This window comes from Triticum dicoccoides, chromosome 4B (assembly GCF_002162155.2).
Source record: "Triticum dicoccoides isolate Atlit2015 ecotype Zavitan chromosome 4B, WEW_v2.0, whole genome shotgun sequence".
Classification (NCBI taxonomy): Eukaryota; Viridiplantae; Streptophyta; class Magnoliopsida; order Poales; family Poaceae; genus Triticum; species Triticum dicoccoides.
Genome location: NC_041387.1, coordinates 337,475,205 through 337,492,740, shown reverse-complemented (window position 1 = coordinate 337,492,740; position 17,536 = coordinate 337,475,205).

Here is a 17,536-nt window from a genome sequence, read left to right as displayed (position 1 = left end):
CTGATGCTATCACCAATATGCAGTGCTGGACAATCATTGATGCTGTCAACCTGGATGCCATGCCTACCCTCATGCCGAGCAATTCCTCTTTGCAGTTAGTTTCTCCTACTGATGACAAATCTTTGGTGGCTCTTAATGACAACAATGCAACTGCTAGTTATCATGTAAAAATACAGGTCCCTGAATCTGCAGTTAGCCTTCGGCGCAGTGCACACTCAAAGAAGTACGATGGCTTCCGAGTCCCTGCTCTCTCTGACACTAAGAAGAAAGCATCCAAGGTTAAACCAAGGCGCACTCCAGCGGCTCCTTCTTCCGTTGTTATAATGGAAATTGAGGATGATGAGGTGCCTCCTCCCACTTCTATCCAGGTGATCCAGCAAGTGGGCGTGCAATGCGCCATTCCTGCGGAGGAGCTGACTGAAGATGCGCTCATGGCCTCTCCTGCTGCGGGGTCGTCCTCCTCTGCTTAATTTACTTCTGTTTCGCGTCTCATGGGTCTTTTGGTTAATTGGAACATTTTATGTTGGAACATTCACGGGTTGAATTCTGGCGACAAACATTTAGCTCTGTCTAATGCTATCGCTGCTAGTGGATGTTCGTTTTATGTCTGCAAGAAACTAAGAAACCTGTTATTGATCATGCGTTCATCAAAACATGTTGCCCTTGTCGTTTTGATCAGTTTGCTTTTGTTCCTTTGCATGGGGCTTCGGGTGGGATTGTCACCATCTGGAATAGTGCTGTTTTTACTGGTACGGTTATTGCTTCAGAGGAATTTGCCCTGGTCATCAGATTTCAATCCACGCAATCCTCACAATCCTGGACTCTCGTGAATATTTATGGACCCTGCCAGGGTGACCCACGCACAACTTATACCAATTGGTTGTTCTCCTTAAATATTTCGACTAATGAAGATTGGCTTCTCGTGGGGGACTTCAACTATATCCGCAGCCCAGATAACCGTAATAAACCGGGAGGAAATGTAAATGATATGATCACATTTATTGATTTCATACGATCACAAAGTTTGGTTGAATTGCCAATCAAGGGCTGCACTTTTACATCGAGTAACATGCAACAGGATCCCCTCTTAGAACAGCTTGACTGGTTCTTTACTTCTTGTAATTGGACACATGCTTACCCCAATACCATTGTCAAACCTTTAGGTAAACCTGTGTCAGAACACATCCTGTGTGTTATCACAATCAAAACAACAATCCCACGGAGTAAACTTTTCCGGTTCGAACCGTACTGGATTGAGCACCCTGGTTTCATGGAAACTGTCCAAGCAGCTTGGGATAAGCCAGTCACAGCGACCAACAGTGCAACTATCCTCTGCAGAAAATTCAAGCACTTGCGTCAATGTCTGAAACGTTGGAGCAAGAACATCTCCCGCCTATCCATTGCCATTAACAACTCCAATAAGGCTTTGGCTGATTTGGATGGAATTGAAAACAGAAGGAGGCTGACCATTCCTGAGACCAATTTTCGAACTATCCTCAAAGCCCACATTTTGCAACTTCTATCATACCAGAAACAATATTGGAAGAAAAGGTGCGCCATTCGTGGGGTTCGTTTTGGTGATGAGAACTCCAAGTTTTTCCAGGCCATGGCGTCAGAAAGATGCAGAAGGAATAATATCGCCTCCCTCACCCTCTAAGATGGCACGGTTGCTGAAGATCAGGCAAGCAAGGAGTCTGTCATATTTCATTCCTTCAAAAAAAGGCTGGGTACCTCATCCAAGCATGAGATGAAATTTAATCTTGCTAGTATTATTAAGAGGGTTGATGGTCTTGACGCTCTAACTGTACCATTCACAAGGCAGGAGATTGACCTAGTTATCAAAGAAATGCCGGCCGACAGGGCACCAGGACCGGATGGATTTAATGGCTCATTCCTCAAATCTTGTTGGCACATAATAAAAGAAGACTTCTATGCTTTATGTGATCAGTTCTTTGATGGAGGACTCAATCTTGAGAGCATTAATGATGGTTATATTACTCTCATCCCCAAAGTTGCCGCACCACAAGGAGTTAATGACTTCCGACCAATCACTCTTCTTAATTGCTTTCTTAAAGTCATCACTAAACTCCTGGCTAGTCGGTTGCAAAAAGTTATTTTGAAGATCATACACCGCAACCAGTATGGTTTTTTGAAAAAAGGTCCATCCAAGACTGCCTTGCGTGGGCATTTGAATATATGTATCAATGCCAAAACTCTAAGCAACCAATTGTTTTGCTTAAGTTGGACTTCGCCAAAGCGTTCGATACCATAGAACATGAGGCCATGACATGGGATTCAATGATAAGTGGTTGGGCTGGATCAAATACATTTTCTCCTCGGGCAAATCCTCTGTTCTCCTTAATGGAGTACCAGGTCGTCAATTCCATTGCAAATGTGGTGTTCAACAGGGGGATCCCCTGTCCCCCCTCATCTTTGTCCTTGCCGCTGACCTACTTCAAGCGGCTATAAATGATTCTTATAAGAGAAATGATTTGAAACTGCCTTTCAATTGACCCAACCAAATAGAATATCCGGTCATACAGTATGCTGACGACACAATCATGTTATTACCGGCCTGTGCTGATCAAGCTACTTTAGTCAAGCAAATTCTAACTGATTATGCAACTTCCATTGGGCTCAAAATCAACTTCCACAAGTCCACACTTGTTCCTCTGAATTGTGATGCTGCCACTGCTCAACATATTGCTCAAATATTTGGTTGTGTGATTGGAAAACTACCTTTCACTTACCTAGGCCTACCCATGGGTACTTCGAAACCAACGGTACAAGATCTAATGCTCTAGTCTGTGGAGTTGAAAGACGTCTATCCTCCACCTTGTCGATGATATCTTACAGAGGCAAATTGTCGTTGTTGAATTCTGTCATCACGTCCTTAATTATCTTTGCGTTGTGCACTCTGAAATTACCGCCAAAGATCATTGACCTTCTTGACAAAATCAGAAGGAAAGCCCTTTGGACAAATAAAACGGGTGAGGGAGACAAGTGCAACTCTCTGGCCTCCTGGCAAATGGTATGCCGCCCTAAAGATTGTGGAGGCCTCGGGGTTCTGGACGTTAAAACCCAAAGTGATGCATTGCTCATGAAATGCCTACATAAATTCTACAATCATTGGGATGTGCCATGGGTGGACTTGATTTGGTCTACTTACTATGTGGACAAAATCCCTCATGCCTCAGACACGTGTGGTTCATTCTGGTGGAAAGACATTCTCAAACTTACTCCAGCTTATCGAGGCATCTCCCATGTGGTTGTTCACTCGGGGGACATGGTCCTCATGTGGAAAGATCTTTGGCTTGATGAGGTACTAGCAGAATCACACCCACGTGCATTTTCTTACATCAAACTTGAAGATATCTCAGTTAGAAACTTTCTTGGGAGCCAAAATCTCAATGAAACCTTCAACCTTCCCCTCTCCATGCAAGCCCATGATGAGCTGAGACATATCCAGGAAATCACAACACATGTTGGTAACCAGGTTGATGAGGTTGAGAGGGATCAGTGGTGTTATGCCTGGGGGTCTGACGTCTATACGGCCAAAAGTTACTACAAATTCTATTTTCGAGATGTGTCAGCTCACAAAGCTTACAAATGGCTTTGGAAACCTTCCGCCACAATGAAAATCAAAGTCTTTGGGTGGCTACTTCTCTCTGATTGTCTTAACACAAGGAATATGCTAAAGAGAAGAAGCTATAATATTGGAGACAACTATGGATGCATCCTCTGCGGTAGTAATGATGAGGAAACTCTTGAGCATATGATCTTTCACTGCCCATTCAGCAAGGTTTGTTGGGACACTTTGCATATCCACTGGGCTACACAAGGAGATAGATTATTTTGGATCCAAGAAGCCAAAACTGCTTGGAACAACCCAATGTTCATGGAGATTTTCCTTTACACCTCTTGGAGCCTGTGGAAAGAGAGGAATAATAAACATTTTAGAGGCATTACTCCTTCTATTAGATCGTGGGCCACTAGATTCAAAGAAGACTTCTCCCTCCTTATTCATAGGGCCAAGGAGAGTCACAGAGGGTTTGTTCCCTCTTTCCTAGAGTATTTTGTACATCCGTAGGGTAGTCCTTTACCTTACTCACCCACCTAACACTCTTTTTTATATCATGGCCATGGATGTAAGGTTATGATCTTGTAAGAACATTTTGATACTTTAATTAATTTACACAGTAGGAGCCTCTCCTACTGTTTCAGGTGTCAAAAAAAAGAAAGAGGAGGAAACTGGACTCCGGCAAGCCTCTCCCGGCAAAGCCTCCCGAGGCCCCTGACAGAGAGCTTGGCGGGAACAACTCCCCTTTGATCGCTGAGCTACACTCTCCCACCAGACCACCGGTCCCCGCAGTCGAGGAATGCACTCCCACGAATGAGGAGGTGTCGCTAGTCCTCGTTGTCGAGCCTCAGGCTACAACTTGGGCGCGACACATAATCCATTTTCTCCAAACTGGACAAATTCTCGAAGAGCAAGAAGAAACTGAAAGAGTAGCCCGGAGGGCCTGTATGTATCAGTTCGTTGACGACATGCTGTACAGAAGAAGGCCCAACGGTGTAAAATTGAAGTGCATTTGCCGGGAAGAAGGAAAGGAACTGTTGGCAGAGCTACACAAGGGTATGTGCGGCTCATACATCGGATCGAGGGCTCTGGTTGGAAAAGCCTTCTGGCAAGGATTTTACTGGTCCACGACCCTCCAAGATGTAGTTGAGTTGGTCATCAAATGTGAAGCCTGCCAGTTCCACTCCAAGAATATCCATCAGCCTTCCCAAGCTCTCTAGACGATCCCTTTATCATGGCCCTTCTCGGTTTGGGGACTCAACATCTTGGGCCCCTTCCCCCATGCTACCGGGGCTTTGAGTTCTTGTTCATCACCATCGACAAGTTCACAAAGTGGCCAGAAGTGGAGCCCGTGAGAAAGGTGACCGCACAGTCAACTATCAAGTTCTTTTAAGGATTGGTGTGCCTCTTCGGGGTCCCCGCCCGGATCATCACCGACAATGGCACCCAATTCATGAGCCGCACCTTCATGCAATACGTTCATGCCCTCCGAAGCAAAATCTCATTTGCCTTTGTTGCTCATCCAAGGAGCAATGGGTAGGCTGAGAGGGCGAACGCTGAAGTGCTGTGAGGACTCAAGACGAGAACATTCGATAAGCTGCGAAAGTATGGCAGGCGATGGATTGACAAGCTGCCGGTGGTTCTTTGGTCCCTCAGGACGACACCAAATCGAGCTACTGGGCAGACTCCCTTCTCCCTAGTCTATGCGGCAGAAGCAGTTATCCCCACGAAACTCATTTACGGGTCACCTCGAGTACTTGACTATGATGAAGTAGTGCAAGAATGGCAACAGCGTGATGATGCTGCGCTACTTGAGGAGAACCATCTCTGGGCTGCTACGCGTGCTGCATGCTACCAGCAAGCCATGCGTCACTATCACAGCCGCATGGTTCGTGCCCGGAGTTTTGAGGAAGGCGACCTTGTCCTTAGGCGTGTTCAGTCTGGCAAGGGTACAAAAAAATTGATGCCGAAGTGGGAAGGCCCTTACCAGGTAGTACGAGTCACCGGACCTGGCGCAATCCGTCTGGAGACCGGAGATGTCATTCAATTCCAAAACTCATGGAACATTGAGCATCCCTGTAAGTTCTACCCTTAAGGCGCGGCTATTGGGCCCTACCAGGCAGCCACCCTTTTGTATAGGCATTGCCGATGTTGCATGTAACCCCTTGTACAAAGCCAGGCGCAAACCCTGAGCAACAGAGAAATAAAAAAAAGCACTGGGCCCCCCCGAAAAATTGCATGCATGCATAAGCATATCATGAGCATAGCATGTTCATGTAGATAAGATCGCATGTGGCATCATTCTCATCTGCACTAAGCTACACGGCTCTTACCAAGGACTTGTTCCCGAAGGAGAGAAGAGAAGACAAGCCTACGCCGCGATCCCCGGCAAGCCTCAGATAAGTTCTTTCTTACCCATACATGTTTTGTAAGTAGAGACTTGTGCATATGAAAACCTCGCCATGTTCAAAACTTAGGTGCTCCCATCCTTTGACTCGAACGTTGCTTCGGTCTAGATGGTTATAGTGGCCTTCGGTGAAGAAGTTTGGCGGCGGGTTGGTCCCTCTTAATGATTTGTGCCCGGCAGGCCTAGCTCCGCGTCAACAAACTGAGGGTGCCAGTAGGATAGCCTGCTGGGGTAAACTTGTTTACTTGAATGTATAGAGGCATTTCACCTCTGCATGGACATGTTACATGCACAAGTGCCCGACAAGGCTTGTCTTTTTCATTAATATGCTGATTAACAAGTACAAGATCTTACAGCGCAAACATGGGTAAAGAAGATTACATAATTTAAACTAAAGTTTGGCGAGTGCCTACATAGTTTAGACTGAAAAAGATAAGTACCCCGTGATGCCCTTTCTTGTCCCTCTCCTCGTAGGCACTATGGTGGGCGGCGAAGAGGGCAGAAGGAGCGCCTGGACAGAAGCCCAGCCTGACCCAGTCAAGCCCTTTGACAAGGAGCCTGGTGGGAGCAGGAGGGCACGGGTGAAGGTGATGGTGAAGAGATCGACGGGGATGACCCCCCAGCCGCCACCACCAGCGCCAGTAGGATGCGACAGGGCGAACGAAGCTACAACCTGCGAGGAAGCCTGCCGGGGTCTAGTTGGAAGGCTACTGGAGGAGCCAAGGGCATGATAACCCACAAGTGTAGGGGATCAATTATAGCCTCTTTCGATAAGTAAGAGTGTCGAACCCAACGAGGAGCTAAAGGTACAACAAATATTCCCTCAAGTTCTATCGACCACAGATACAACTCTACACACGCTTAACGTTCGCTTTACCTAAAATAGGTATAAAACTAGAAGTACTTTCTAGGTGTTGTTGGATAAGTTTGCAAGATAATAAAGAACACGTAAATAAGAAGTAGGGACTATTTAGATGAAGAAGCAACTAAGTTAGTTTTAGTAGAGAGCTTTTTGCTATGAGAGAGTTATTTGTCCCTAGGCAATCGATAACTAAACTGGTAATCACTATTGCAATTTTATTTGAGGGAGAGGCATAAGCTAACATACTTTCTCTTCTTGGATCATATGCACTTATGATTGGAACTCTAGCAAGCATCCACAACTACTAAATATAATTAAGGTAAAACCCAACCATAGCATTAAAGCATCAAGTCCCCTTTATCCCATACGCCACAACCCCCTTACTCGGGTTTATGCTTCTGTCACTCAAGCAACCCACTATAAGCGAATCATGAACATATTGCAACACCCTACATCGGGAATCCATCACACTTGCACGACATGGAGAGCACCATAGGACAACACCAATAATAAAACATGCAACTCAAACCAATCACGATCATCAATTAACCCATACGACAAAACGGATCTACTCAAACATCATAGGATAGCCATACATCATTGGGAAATAATATATAGCGTTGAGCACCATGTTTAAGTAGAGATTACAGCGGGTAAAAGAGGGGTTACACCGCTTCATAGAGGGGGGAGGATTTGGTGATGAGGCGGTGAAGTTGTTGGTGTAGATCGCGGTGATGATGATGGCCCCCGGCAGCATTCCGGCGCCACCGGAAGCAAGGGGGAGAGAGCCCCGCTTCTTCTTCTTCTTCCTTGACCTTCTCCCTAGATGGGACAAGGGTTTCCCCTCTGGTCCTTGGCTCCCATGGCGTGCGAGGGGCGAGAGCCCCTCCGAGATTGGATCTGTCTCTCTGTCTCTCTCTGTTTCGGTGTTCTCGGATTCTGCCCTTTCACCATTTCTTATATATCCGGAGATCCGTAACTCCGATTGGATTGAATCCTTCGCCATGATTGTTTTTCCGAAAATTAGCTTTCTTGCGGCCAAAGAAGAGCATCAACCGCCTTATGGGGTTCCCATGAGAGTCAGGGGCGCGCCCTCCTGCCTTGTGGCCCCCTCGGGCACCGTCTCGGCGTTGATTATCCCTCCCAGATGTCACAAATATTCCAAAAATATTCTATGTCCGTTTTTATCCCGTTTGGACTTTGTTTGATATGGGGTTTCCGCGAAACATAAAACACGCAACAGACAGGAACTGGCACTGGGCACTGGATCAATATGTTAGCCCCAAAAATAGTATAAAAAGTTGCCAAAAGTATATGAAAGTTGAATAATATTGGCATGGAACAATAAAAAATTATAGATACGACGGAGACGTATCAGCATCCCCAAGCTTAATTCCTGCTCGTCCTTGAGTAAGTAAATGATAAAAAAGATAATTTTTTATGTGGAATGCTACCTAGCATAATCTTGATCATATGTCTAATCATGGCATGAATATTAAGACACGAGTGATTCAAAGCAATAGTCTATCATTTGACATAAAAATAATAATACTTCCAGCGTACTAATAAAGCAATCATGTCTTTTCAAAACAACATGGCCAAAGAAAGTTATCCCTACAAAATCATATAGTCTGGCTATGCTCCATCTTCATCACACAAAATATTCAAATCATGCACAACCCCGATGACAAGCCAAGCAATTGTTTGATACTTTTGATGTTCTCAAACCTTTTAAACTTTCACGCAATACATGAGCGTGAGCCATGGATATAACACTATAGGTGGAATAGAATATGATGATGGAGGTTGTGTGGAGAAGACAAAAAAGGAGAAACTCTCACATCAACACGGCTAATCAACGGGCTATGGATATGTCCATCAATTGATGTCAATGTGAGGAGTAGGGATTGCCATGCAACAGATGCACTAAGATCTATAAGTGTATGAAAGCTCAAACTGAAAACTAAGTGGGTGTGCATCAAACTTGCTTTCTCATGAAGACCTCGGGCGTTTTGAGGAAACCCATCATCGGAATATACAAGCCAAGTTCTATAATGAAAATTCCCACTAGTATATGAAAGTGATAACTCAAGAGACTCTCTATATGAAGAACATGGTGCTATTATGAAGCACAAGTGTGGTAAAAGGATAGTAACATTTCCCCTTCTCTCTTTTTCTCTCATTTTTTTGGTGGGCTTCTTTGGCCCCCTTTTTTTATTTGGGCTTCTTTGGCCTCTCCTTTTTTTTTCATTAAGTCCGGAGTCTCATCCCGACTTGTGGGGGAATCATAGTCTCCATCATCCTTTCCTCACTAGGGCAATGCTCTAATAATGATGAGCATCACACTTTTATTTACTTACAACTCAATATTACAACTCGATACTAGAACAAAGATATGACTCTATATGAATGGCTCCGGCGGTGTACCGGGATGTGAAATGATATAGCGTAGCAATGACATCAAAAAATGGACAATCCATGAAAACATCATGCTAGCTATCTTACGATCATGCAAAGCAATATGAAAATGAATGCTCAAGTCATGTATATGATGATGATGGAAGTTGTATGGCAATATATCTCGGAATGGCTATGGAAATGCCATGATAGGTAGGTATGGTGGCTGTTTTGAGGAAGATATAAGGAGGCTTATGTGTGATAGAGTGTATCATATCATGGGGTTTGGATGCACCGGCGAAGTTTGCACCGACTCTCGAGGTGAGAAAGGGCAATGCACGATACCGAAGAGGCTAGCAATGATGGAAGGGTGAGAGTGCGCATAATCCATGGACTCAACATTAGTCATAAAGAACTCACATACTTATTGCAAAAATCTATTAGTCATCGAAACAAAGTACTACGCGCATGCTCCTAGGGGAATAGATTGGTAGGAAAAGACCATCGCTCGTCCCCGACCGCCACTCATAAGGAAAACAGTCAATAAATAAATCATGCTCCGACTTCATCACATAAAGGTTCACCATACGTGCATGCTACGGGAATCACAAACTTCAACACAAGTATTTCTACAATCCACAACTACCCACAAGCATGACTCTAATATCACCATCTTTATATCACAAAACTATTGCAAGGAATCAAATATATCATATTCAGCGATCTACAAGTTTATGTAGGATTTTATGACTAACCATGTGAATGACCAATTCCTGTCATCTCTCTAAATACATATAACTGAAGCAAGAGAGTTCAATTCTTTCTACAAAATATATGCCCATGCTCTAACAAATATAAGTGAAGCAAAAGAGCATTCTACAAATGGCGGTTTTCTATGTGAAGAGAAACAGGCTATCCAAACTTCAAATGATATAAGTGAAGCACCTGAAGCATTATATAAAGCCATACTCAAAAAATATAAGTGAAGTGCAATGAGAATTTTATAAATCAACTATGGACTATCTCATACCAGCATGGTGCATAAAATAAAAGTGAAAACTAAATGCAAAAGACGCACCAAGACTTGCACATATCGCATGAACGAAACAAATCCGAAAACATACCGATACTTGTTGAAGAACGAGGGGATGCCTTCCGGGGCATCCCCAAGCTTAGACGCTTGAGTATCCTTGAATATTTACTTGGGGTGACTTGGGAATCCCCAAGCTTGAGCTCTTGCCTATCTTCCTTTTCCTCATATCTAGACCTCCTCGATCAAACACTTCATCCACAGAAAAATCGGTAAGATCTGTTAGTATAATAAAGCAAATCACTACTTTAGGTACTGTTGCAAACCAATTCATATTTTGTTTTTTCATTGTGTCTACTGTAATATAGCTTTTTCATGGCTTAATCCACTGATAGAAATTGATAGTTTCATCAAAACAAGGAAACTATGCATCAAAAACAGAATCTGTCAAAAACACAACAGTCTGTAGCAATCTGAACATTCACCATACTTCTGTTACTCCAACAATTCTACACAAATTAGGAAAAATATACAATTTGTATTGCAAGACAATTCAAGAAGAATCATAACTGTTTGACGTTCCAGTAAAAAATGTAAAATCGCGCACTAGAGCCAAAGTTTCTGTCCTACACCATACAAACCAACCAGCATTGTAAACTTCCTAAAGGCAAACCTTGGCTCATTATTTTTATAATACAATGGAATTGTACAAGGGGATAATTATTTTTGATGAAATTTTTCTGTAATCAAGATTCACAAAGTTTTCGTGAGCATGAACAAAGTTCAAGGAGCTCTCCCACTTCAACAATGCTTGTCTCTCTCACTTTCACTTTCCTTTTTGAAAAGTTTTGGGTTCCCCTCTTTATTTTTTTTTATTTTTTTGACTATATAAAAGCACTCAATAGAAATAAAGGACTCTTTGAAACTTCTGGGTTGTCTCCCTGGCAGCGCTTTCTTTAAAGCCATTAAGCTAGGCATATAGTGCTCAAGTAATGAATCCACCCGGATCCCAAGGTATATCAAAGCCAATTTTAATTAACAATGATTTGCAATTTAGTAGTGAGCACAAAGTAACATATATCAAGCAACAACAAAGTCTAACTCTCTTCCTATGCATCGGCATGTCATAAAAAGAACAATTCATGCACACCAAGTAAAGGCCAATGCATAGTATAAGCAGTTTCTTGCAATTTTATCGTATTGGAAACATGGAGAGGTGGAGATATAGTTCCGCTCTCATAATAATTGCAAGTAGGAGCAGCAAGCACATGAATATCACATTCGTCAAAATTATCATGTGCAATGGTAAGAGGCAACCCATCAATATAATCCTTAATAAGCACAAACTTCTCCGATATAGTGTAATCTGGAGAATTCAGAAAGATAATAGAACTATCATGCGTGGGTGCAATAGCAACAATTTCATGTTTAACATAAGGAACTATAGCAAGTTCATCTCCATAAGCATAATTCATATTGGCATCTTGGCCACAAGCATCATCAAAAAGGGATATTTCAAGAGAATCAACGAGATCATAACAATGATCATAGCATTCATCCTTCGGTAAGCACGAAGGGAAATTAAACAATGTATGAGTTGAAGAGTTACTCTCATTAGAAGGTGGGCATGGGTAGCTAATCCTCTCTTCCTCCTTTTGTTCTTCGCTCTCCTCATCATCTTTTTCATCCAATGAGCTCAAAGTTTCATCAATTCCTTCTTCCATAGACTCCTGCAAAATTCTTGGACAGCGGAGATTTTCTCAATAAATGCATCAATATCGGAATTGTATTCATAATTCTCATAACAATATTTAAGTATAGAAAAGTTTTCAGGTCTGTTAACAGCATCATCAAAATTTTCACACTCTTTAAACAAAGATTCAATCTCAAAAGCACCCATAAAAGCAACGAATTCTTCTATTTGTTCCACATCATAGTAATCATATATACCATTAGCACAAGAAGCTAAGGTTTTATTATCATAGAATTTGCATGAAAAGCGAAGGTATGGAGCCTTCATCCTAGAGCAACAAGTATAATCATATCTCAAGCATAGTTCCCGAGCATACCAATGCAACATATGAATTTGATCCCATAATAGTTCCCCTCTTTGTGTCAAGCGATAATCCCTAAAGTATTCACGTTGATCCAACGTGTCTCCCATAACATAATTGAATGGGGTTTTCTCAGCATTATCAAAGTAGTACATAATATTTTTCACATAACCAACATCGAGGGTTTTAGGAGGTTCCCCATCTCCATGAGTAGCAAGTACACCTAATTTTTTTTTGTATTTCATGTTCCATATCCATAACTAAAGATAGAGAACAACTTAGAACATCAAATAAAAATTACTTAGTGATAAAGCAAACAAGCACACACGAGAATATTCACTCCACGCTATGACTCCCCGGCAACGGCGCCAGAAAAAGGTCTTGATAACCCACAAGTGTAGGGGATCAATTGTAGCCTCTTTCGATAAGTAAGAGTGTCGAACCCAACGAGGAGCTAAAGGTAGAACAAATATTCCCTCAAGTTCTATCGACCACTGATACAACTCTACGCACTCTTAACGTTCGCTTTACCTAAAACAAGTATAAAACTAGAAGTACTTTGTAGGTGTTGTTGGATAAGTTTGCAAGATAATAAAGAACACGTAAATAAAAAGTAGGGGCTATTTAGATGAAGAAACAACTAAGTTAGTTTTAGTAGAGAGATTTTTGCCATGAGAGAGTTATTTGTCCCTAGGCAATCGATAACTAAACCAGTAATCACTATTGCAATTTTATTTGAGGGAGAGGCATAAGCTAACATACTTTCTCTTCTTGGATCATATGCACTTATGATTGGAACTCTATCAAGCATTCGCAACTACTAAAGATCATTAAGGTAAAACCCAACCATAGAATTAAAGCATCAAGTCCCCTTTATCCCATACGCCACAACCCCCTTACTCGGGTTTATGCTTCTGTCACTCAAGCAACCCACTATAAGTGAACCATGAACATATTGCAACACCCTACAACAGGAATCCCTCACGCTTGTGCGACACGGAGAGCACCATTGGACATCATCAATAATAAAACATGCAACTCAAACCAATCACGATCATCAATGAACCCATACGACAAAACGGATCTACTCAAACATCATAGGATAGCCATACATTATTGGGAAATAATATATAGCATGGAGCACCATGTTTAAGTAGAGATTACAGCGGGTAAAAGAGGGGTTACACCGCTGCTAGAGGGGGGAAGAGTTGGTGATGAGGGCAGTGAAGTTGTGGGTGTAGATCGCGGTGATGATGATGGCCCCCGGCAGTGTTCCGGCGCCACCGAAAGCAAGGGGGAGAGAGCCCCCCTTCTTCTTCTTCTTCCTTGACCTTCTCCCTAGATGGGAGAAGGGTTTCCCCTCTGGTCCTTTGATCCCATGGCGTGGGAGGGGTGAGAGCCCCTCTGAGATTGGATCTGTCTCTCTGTCTCTCTCTGTTTCTGCGTTCTCGGATTCTACCCTTTCACCATTTCTTATATATCCGGAGATCCGTAACTCTGATTGGATTGAAACCTTCGCGATGATTTTTTTCCCGAAAATTAACTTTCTTGCTGCCAAAGAAGAGCAGCAACCACCTTACGGGGTTCCCACGAGGGTCAGGGGCGCACCCCCTGCCTCTTGGCCCCCTCGGGCACTGTCTTGCATTGATTCTTCTTCCCAGATGTCACAAATATTGCAAAAATATTCTCCATCCGTTTTTATCCCATTTGGACTTCATTTGATATGGAGTTTCTGCGAAACATAAAACATGCAACAAACAGGAACTGGCACTAGGCATTGGATCAATATGTTAGCCCCAAAAGTAGTATAAAAAGTTGCCAAAAGTATATGAAAGTTGAAGAATATTGACATGAAACAATCAAAAATTATAGATATAACGGAGAAGTATCAGGGCACCACTCCCACCTCTGCATCCAACTCCCTGGCAAATCGCCTTGCCAGGAAAGGGGTGCAGGTGCAGATGATGGTGCCGCCGCCTGACGGTGACGGTGCAGCTGGTGTTCAGCCGGAGTCGGAGTCATCGTCCTCCTGGTCGGTGCCATCGTCATCACCGTCTCTGTCCTCATCATCGCTATCGCTCGAGGAGGAGATGTCCTCATCGGTCGAGCTCCCCGCGCAGCACCCTAAGCGAGCACCCAAGCACCCAAAGACCTTGACGGAGAGCAGATCGGCCTCCATTAATTTAAAATGGAGGACGTGCCCCTCCAACAAGCTATGGGCACGATCACAGGTCTTCTGGCCGCATCGGAAGAACATGACATGAGGGGCAGGAAAATCCACATCCACAACCACCCACATGCCGCCATTCCTGCAACCCCTCATGTACAGCTTCAACACATGTGGATGTTCGAGCTCCATCACCCTCGCGAATGGAGTAGGGAGACAGAGGCGGCCGCGCGGAGGCTTGTACAATCTGATGATGAACTCTAGAGGTTGGTCTCCAACATGGCCTTCCATCAGGGGAGGGGCACAATCAGAGAGCCACCCTGTCCTCCTCTGCCCTGGGCACCGCGACGACCACGACCTCACCCCCTCCCACCTCCTCTCGCGGCGGGCTCCGCCCCTGCATCTCCGGAGGGAGGAGGGAGACGCTGTCGAGCAGAAGTTCTCGTTGCCGCCACTATAGCAGCGCCGCGCCCCCGACCTCTCGCCATGGTGGGCGAGGACTGCTGCAAGAATGGAAGGACAAGGGTATGTGGAAAAAGCCTCGCCCCATGTTCCCTTTTATAGATGAGAGGGGCAGGGGGCTATATTTTTCCATGAATGTGGTCGCCCCGTTCGACCAATTCAGCTTCCCCTCACCATTAACGGCTCAAAGAATCAAGGCCGACCCCCTGCACCAATCTGCGACGCGTGGCTTTCTGCCACATCGCTCATTCCCGCACCCTCCGCATCTGCCACCCACTTTGCACGGTGCATGCAATACACGTGGCGGAGGCGCTTGGAGTGGGAAAGATAATGGGGTGGCGGTTACTGCCCCGTGAGCGTGGGACAGGGATACCACACGAATCATGGCCCATTATCTCTCCCACTACAATTGGCGTTACGCGACGTGCGGAAAACCGGAAACTGACCTGGGCTTAGGTTAATGAAGAATCAAAGAAGATATCAAAGGACAATCAACTACTACCCTCTTGCCTGTGCACTGGATAGGGCCTACCCCGACGACGCCCGACAGCGTGTTCGGGCCAGGCCCAGGGGCTCATGTCGGTTCAACAAACCCTGGGTTTGTTTCCCAGGCCATGCATAGTCGTAAAAGAGCAAGGTTGCAACATCCAAGACGAGATCAAGTTGAAGAGATAGCTCTTTGAGAAATCAGAGGGTGGATTAAGAAGACCAAGTCAAGCCAAGGGAAGCAAGACACCACTAAGGGAAAGCCTCCCTTGTCGGGTAGGCGAGCCTGGCGAGGTCGAGGTTACTCTGAAGACAAATCTCAAGACTGCCCCGGCAAGCTTGCCTAGGACACCAAGGGTGGACCACCCCGCCGAGGCTCCACCGCTCCACCCCAAAGAAACGCAAGTCATCGATAGGTGCGGTGTCAAGCCCCCAAGTGACTAGGTGGCTGTTTCTTGACACATGGCAGCCACTTCTGAAGGAAATCACCTCAAAATGACACCCGTCGAGAGACGTGTCGAACAGACAGACAAGAAGGTGGCCAAACAGCCCGGCAAGGCTTGCCGGGCACACCATGATGTGACACTAAGCGGCACATTTTAATGCACTCTGCCTTGTCTGCAGAGTTAGGTATGATAGCATTGTTTGCTATCTAATCAGTACACAATGACTAATTTTCCATTGTGGTGACCCCTTAATCTATAAAAGGAGGGCCATGGCAACCACAAAAAGGATTCAGACCCTTATACACTCATACACGCGTAGCTACCCTCGCCCCAAAGCAACCCTGCCGGGCTAGAGCGCTGCGTCTCCACCACGGTCCTCTCATCAATCCACCAACCAAGAATAGGGTTTTAGCCTCGCGGCGGCTCGAACCTGGGTAAAACTGCCTGTGTGATCTCTTCCATGCTGTTCTACATTCTCTGCTCTTTGTGCAATGTGCTCATCCCCGCTGCCGAACCACAAGGGGCTGATGGCCCCATAGGTGGTCGTGGTTTCCCACAACATCTTCATTGTGATGGAATCATCTGGTGGTGCATCATATTCCACTATGGCCATTGTCTTGTCCAAAGGAAGGATGAAGTCGTCGAGGGTCGGCGGGTCATCATATATGGGACCTAGCACCAAATGAGAAGACACAATAGAGGTAGAGGTTAACTCATTAGATTTAAAAATGTACTCACATGACCCATCAACTATCACACTCTCTCTATGTGGTGGCTCACTCACTCCCTCAAAGTAGGTGCAGTCACATATGGTGGAGTCACTCATCTCACACAAGTGGTGGGGGTTGTGGCTCTCCTCACAAGGGAATTGGGGCAACTCATCATATATGGGGCTAGTGGTGAGCTCACTCTCACTCTCAATATGCTGGCACAAGTCTCTCAACTCATCACTATACGCCTCCGTGGTCGAAGGGATAATCTCATGCTCAACCGTCTCGTCACCATCATCGTGGATGAAGGCCCAAGATGGCACATCATCACTCATCTCCATGATTGAAGGGAAAATCCCATGCTCAATCATCTCGCTCTTGCCTCCAAAGCTAGAAGCATCATCCTTCAGAGACTCTATAGTCATAGTCGTTGCCGTGCCATCTTCAAAAAGAGTCATGGTAGATTCGGCATCATCAATGCCACAAAGAGGGATGGCGATGAAGTCGAACTTGGGAGCGTCGTTTTGGTGCTCGTCGAGCTTGTGTGTAATGGTGGTACTATCCTCATGCTCGTTGTCGTGGATCTTGGTTGTCGCGAAGTGTGCCTCGGGTGGAGAAGCCTTGGCCTTCATGTGGTCTTAATATGCCTTGAGAGCACCAATGTAGTTGTCGTCAAGGGACTTGTAGTTTTCAATGAAGACAATATTGGAGATGTCGTTGTTCAATCCCATCATGAAGTAGAACTTCATCGGAATGGAGTCATCCACTCCGGTTCATTGTAAGGCTTTCTTCATATCCTTGAAGTACTCATCAATGGACTTGGATCCTTGGATGGTGTTCTCCAATTGGCGTTGAAGATGTTCCGTGTAGGTGGAAGGCAAAAACTCTCGCCTCAAAGCCTTCTTCATATTGGGACAACTCATGTCAAAGTTCTT